The following is a 6,394-nucleotide window of genomic DNA, read 5'->3' as shown; positions in this document are numbered from 1 at the left end:
CTTTATAAGGAGAAATTTGAATTTGACATTCCAGAAAGTGTCAATTCCCTAGCACAGCCTCTCCCCCCTCTTGGAAATGATAGCCCTCTCCTCTTTTGGGAGTGTCTACTTGCCATGAAAGAAGCAAATGATAATACTAAAGGGTGTCACTTAAATCACAGCTAAGTCTACTGGGGCTGCTGACTTCCAAGATGGCGGCACCCAGCAGCAGTCTCAAGGCTTTTGGATGCCTACATAATGGAGACTTGTGCATACAATATGGTAAATTCACATATTTGTACACATATCTTTTACAAGAAGATTAATCTTTTAATGTTAACATAATGCCATTTTGATTCAACACAATGCAAAATCTTGCTTCATGCCCCCTTCAGTGCTGGCCATACATGTCATTGGGCTTATCTGTTCTTTCTGCTTATTCTTCAGCAGAGATCACAACCATCTCTTCTATTATTTGTATACATTGCAGTATGACTCACATAATGTTTATGTCTACATCTGATAATAATATTATAAAAAACAACTTACATCAACCAGCAGAGTATGAAGAGCAGGGCCAGGAGGACCGGAGTGGGTGCACAGATACCTCCTTCACATGGCAGGACTTTTCTCCCCCGGTAGCGGAATGTACAGAATATTATTCCAAATACTAAAGCGAAGATGACAAAAAGAATTGCGATGACGGCGCAGGTCACATATCCAGCCGCATATTTCACTACCTACAATGGCATTGGAAATACAAGAAAGGAAGAATTTAGTAAGGATTGTATTATGAACCAGTATTTCCTATTCTTATCCTGGCCATACACTGCCATGGGTGCACAACCTGGTACATCATCAATGTCTCCTGGATATTGATTGTTTTCTGGTTACCACCATGCACCCATTGACCACCCCCATCAATGCGGCACCTCTCCAGTCCGGAAACCAATAACAGGGGGACATAAAGCACTCCTACGACAAGAAACCGAAAGGCGCATTGGGACTAATTTACAAAAGACATTTAATCTGTTTACTTAGCATGGTGAATTATTGCTCTTCAGGGAATAATTCACTTTAGTGACACTTTAATAGGTGAATGAGGTGAAAATTCCCTTTGTAGGGAATAACCAATCACACACAAATAAACCCGAAAAATGTTTCCCTGCATGTTATCGAATGGTTAAAGTCAGCAGAGCTTCATCTCATTCACAAAGCTGGATGAAATAGCCATGCATGGTGATAATCTACTTTGCTATAGGAACAGTCTATAGTCCTTTAGTATATCCATTCAACTTCTTCACTAAAATGCTGGCAACCTCAAGCCTAGGAATGAGTACATATTTGTTTCGATCCAACAAAACAATCAGATCTGAAGGAAAATAAATGCAGAAGCCAGCCAATCAATAAAGACTATTGGTTGATTTCAGATCCATTATGGGAATTCTGGGCATGTTGGTAAAAAATTGCACATTTCGGATCATTGTCTGGGAAAGTCAATTGGAAGGGTAGAATCTCATACACTCATGTGCAGTATTTTGGGACTTCCAACTAGATGGAATATTCATTGGATTTGCTGGTCGAGCACTTGTGTACTGGCCCTTATGGTGACCACATCCACTCTGATGCCTTGGTGGTGGTTCTTGCAGTAACTTTCACTGGTGAGCACTCAATGGGCCAGTTGGCATGACTCCACTTTATCTTATCCTGGCATAGGCCTTGGTGCCTGGCACAGCTACTGTATAGTATAATATTAGTATGGAACCAGAGCTTTAACATTCAGACCCTCACTGCTCAATAACTGCCTGGCACATACCAGTAAAGCTGTGCCAGCTGATATCACAAGACCCAGACATCGTAGCACACAGTGAATGAAAGGAGGTGGTAGTGAGCAGTTCAGTACCACCCAATGCCAACCGCTGCCAAATGTTCAAATGGTTTTTGGGGATAGAACAGGCATAGAGGTTGGGTGGTGCCAACCCTAGAAGGGGACTGCTTATCTCACCGCCCATCAGCCATTCTAAAAGAGAATATTCATTGTGAAGGTGACCAGGTGTGCATATAATACAGAATTATACTCACTTCAGAGGTTTTCAGGAGAGAAGAATTCGTGAAAAAAACCCGAAGCAACTCTAGGAGAAAAAAAAATCACAACATTAAGTAAATGTAACGGGAGAGCTCCAGGACCCAGATCTAGGATTCTTTGAGGATGTCCATTTGCTATATACTGTAATAAACATAAACTGGCATCTTTTTTTTATTACAACATCAACAACACAGAAAATGCCAAATCAAAATGCCTTTTCTCCAATAAAGGATGTGCGTAATCTTACTATAAAGATATTGTATACATGGGATGCACTTTATGCTTGGACATCTTACAGGTGTTAAAGGTTTACACCTGGAAAAACACAATCAACTTTAATATTGGGGTCAGTGTCTGGGAACAAATATACAGATCAGGTGAGTTTATTCATAATGCTTGTTCTGGATCAGTGGTTCAAAAGTGCTGAAGATATCCAACCAGAATTGTCATAAGCAGGTCAGGGAGGACAGTAAGTTCAGAGTCCTTTAAAAGTTCAGCATGTTGGTTCCAATTTTTATATATATTTCTATTTGCTGCAGTAAAGGTCACCCCAAACCAAACGGAACACTTACTGATCTCCTGCACTGGACCCATGGTAGGTACTTCAGCTGAGAGCTCTTACAAGACCCTAAGCTTGGAAAGCTCGTCACACTTTAAATCCTTCCCTTTGTCCAGTGATTACCATGACTGGCTATTCAGGGGGATTGTGTGATTAGGAATAACACACGGGATCAATTAACAAACACAAGGAAACACAAATCTCCAATGAAATTCCAAAAAAACAAAATTCTACTTCATGAATTATTGATTTTGTTCTCTACAGGACCCGTGCCTGCTAGAAGTAGTGATAGATGTGTTGGATTATTTATGGTTTTGGTTGAACATTCTACATACTCATTGGGCAGATGGCCTGCTGTTAAGGTACACAGTGGGCATCTTCCCCATTGGCCAGTTGATATAAGGGTAAGAGCAACCCTTGACAATCACCAGCCAATGGGAGTGCTACCCATGGCTTACCTTAACAACAGACAAGTTAAACATTGAGTTGATATGCATAGTGGGTAGAGCTGTGCCATTGCCCGATGTGTACCAGGACTGTAAATATCCAGTTTATTCTTCTTTTAAAGAATCATTAATTTTAAAGTTTGTTAAAATTTTGGAATCCAAACATCAAAACTAGCTAGCAGCAGCCTGGTCCCTGCACGGTATAGCCATCAGCTGTCTACATATTCTGCACCTCCCAATAACCAATACTGAAGACTTACTTAGGAAAGAGTGGCCAGTGTACTCTCCTAAAAATTGTTTTAAGCTGGGTGGAAATATATTTTCCGTGTATTGTGACCCAACTTATCACACAAAAACAGCTGTTACTGAAAATTGCTGGGTGGTGAGCCCGGCTAAAAGGGTCTGGGGAGAACACTGGGGGCAATATTCTTCTATAGGACAGGTGGGTAGCAAGGCTTTTAGAGGTTCAGTTCACATGTAAATTTCATAAATGCTTGTATGTTCTATGTATAGTAAGTGATGAATGGGATTGCAACAGATGGGTTTCTCAATGGCTACCTGGAATGTTCCTTTGATACCATATCTTTAGTAATAATGAGGAAGGTTCATAAAGAAAGCCCCAGGTAAATATTCTCATGGGAAATGCTCCAAATGTCTCATCCAACATGAATCATGAAGGTAGACATGTATCATACTGCATGGGACACTACAGTATATCACACCATATGGATCTCTCTTTGAGATATAACTTGAGATTAGGGGGTCCAATTATGGTGACATTACTTTTCCATGGTACATCCCCCATATTTATTGTACATCCACACCAGGGCAATGCATCCTAATCATCATTACAGATTTAGTCCTACAATAAAACTTGGATGAGACCACCATGTGCCCATTACCTGGTTCCTACAACCCAAACCCCATTTGAAACCCTACCCATCCACCATGATGTTGTAGCACACCTGAAGCTTTTTACCCTTTATCCTTATAGTGAAATATTGCTCCATTTGTAGGTTTAATCTGCACTGTACCTTCCTGTTCCCAATATATATAAACGTGTTGCCCATTTTTCCTACCTTTTGGAAAGGGGTTTGGCTGGACAGCATTGAGGAACAACCTCTGCATGTTATAAAGGGGTGAAAAAGCATTGTATTGTCTTGTGGCATTAGATATCTTGTGTTGACCCACGACATCAAATGTCAGTTCTTCTGTCTCAGTAACCAACTGGCAAGTCTGCGTTGTCACCAGTCCCTTATGATGAAGAAGGATGCCAAAAAGGAAGAGGTGCCAGCAGCTTATCCTGAAGTCCAGCAAGCCCATCTTTGACCAACCAAGGTATTGGATCACCGGTGAGATATCCAAGGACCCATCCCACTCCTGTCCCAGATGTTCCTGGTGCTGGCACTTCTCTCCTTGGTGTAAGGAGGTCAATAGCTGAGAGCAGTGTCACTCCTATATAGCTAGTGTGCGAGTCCCGGGAATGTCATCTGATGAACCTGATGTACCTGTTTGCGTTGGGGCAGGTCCAGCATTCTGCTAGCATCCCAGGCACATCCTCCAGCACTGAGTCACAAATCACTGGGATAAAACAGGGGAGTCCCATTTGTAATTAGCAGCCAAGGTCTTCACATCAGCTGATCTGTTGTCAGCCCATTGACAGATCACCCCATTGACCCCATGTTCTTCAGGTGGACCATCACTGTATAGATAAGATCCACCAGGGGCAGAATATAGATCATTGTAAACATATTCAAGACAAGTGAATCAATCATTTTCATCCAACCAATTAAAGTCTTAAAATGATTCTATGGGGACATATTACGGATTGCTGAACTCATTCTAGGAAATGCTAAATACCCGAATGTAAGATATTTCTATAATATTAGATAAAGGAATCTAATTAAATATATTTAAAATGATGGTATTCCCAATTCTCAATCCATATTGATCATCAATATATCATACACATAACTGCTGAGAAGTTCTCCTATTGGCTAGAGATTATTAGGAAGTGCTCCCATTGGCTGGAGGTTGTTAGGGAGTGCTCCCATGGACTGAAGGTCATCAAGGTGTGCTCCCATTGGCTGGAGGTTGTCAGGAAGTGCAACCATTAATTTAAAGTCATCTGGGAACTCTTCCATCGGCTACAGATTGTTAGAGAGTGCTTCCAATCAGTGGAAGTAACCAGGGAGCTCTCCCATTGGCTGGAGGTTGTTAGTGAGCACTCCCATTGACTGGAGGTTGCCAAGGAGTGCTCCCATTTATTAAAGGTCATCAAGGAGTGCCCACATTGGCTGAATATTGTTAGGGAGTGGAGGTCATCAGCGAGGGCTTTCATTGCCTAGGGAAAGTTAGGGAGTACTTCCATTGGCCAGATGCTGTTAGGTAGTGTTCCTATTCGCTGAAGGTTGTAGGGGAGCGCTCCCTTTGGCTTGTGAAGGAGGGAGCGCTCCCATTGTCAGGAGGTTGTTAAGGAGTGGCCCATTGACTGGAAGTCATCAGGGAGTGTTCACATTGGCTGGCGATTGTCAAAAATACTCCTATGGGCTAGAGCAGTAATTTTTGGGGCAGCATTTTGGGGCTCGCGGACCACTAAAAGCATGGACTCCGGACCAAGCATGCACAGGGATCCGTGTGTCACTCAAATGGGAAGAAACTTCCCTCAGAGTGACGTCATGATGCCAAGACCCGTCCACTCCAAAGACACAACCCGCCCACCGCCCTGAGCATGCAATGTGTAATGGAGACTTGGTCCGTGGCTCTGGCCGGAGTCAGTCAGTAGCTGAGCTGTCTGTTCTGAAACTTAACTGCCAATAATTTTAATTTCCCATTTTCTCTTTTGCTCTCATCAGCATACTAATGATTGTATTGCATATCTTATTTTTGAGCCCATGACATCATCAGTGACAATGCAATGCAAGCAGATCATAGTTTTAGGAGGGTCCAGCAAGGTGCTGTGCATAGCTTTCTTAAAACATCACAGTTCCCTGTATCAAGCAGAGATCCACTAGGAAAGCCCAACTTGTAAGGCCGAGCTTCTGTGATTGAAGGACTTAAATCCAATAAATAAAAGGAGCGGGACAGTTGGAGTAGGGAAAGGGGTCTGGATGATGCTGGACATCCTCTAGCCAGGAAATGAGGTGGCTGTCTCTGACTTGCTGCAGTTTCTAATGTGTCTTCTCACAATGTGCTGGAGAGGATACACTTTTATCAGTGAAGCTGGGTGATGCAGCAAGCCTGGAATGGATCTGGTCCAGGAATCAAAACATTTGCTAGAAAAAAGCAAATTACTTTGAAGAAATCCATTCCAGATTTGCTGGA

General features: G+C 42.4%; 1 long non-coding RNA gene across 1 annotated transcript; it reads right to left on the bottom strand.

The window, feature by feature from the left end:
- Window positions 1-626: 626 nt before the first annotated feature.
- Window positions 627-4,482, bottom strand: LOC140322230 (uncharacterized). Its single transcript, XR_011919185.1, has 3 exons — window positions 4,150-4,482; window positions 2,062-2,111; window positions 627-719 (listed from the first exon to the last, which is right to left on the bottom strand). It is a non-coding gene; the product is annotated as an uncharacterized lncRNA (long non-coding RNA).
- Between the last annotated feature and the right edge of the window lie 1,912 nt (window positions 4,483-6,394).

Source organism: Pyxicephalus adspersus, chromosome 2, assembly GCF_032062135.1.
Source record: "Pyxicephalus adspersus chromosome 2, UCB_Pads_2.0, whole genome shotgun sequence".
NCBI classification, from domain to species: Eukaryota; Metazoa; Chordata; class Amphibia; order Anura; family Pyxicephalidae; genus Pyxicephalus; species Pyxicephalus adspersus.
The sequence above is the reverse complement of the archived record's forward strand: the minus strand, read 5'-3'. Positions and strand labels throughout refer to the sequence as shown.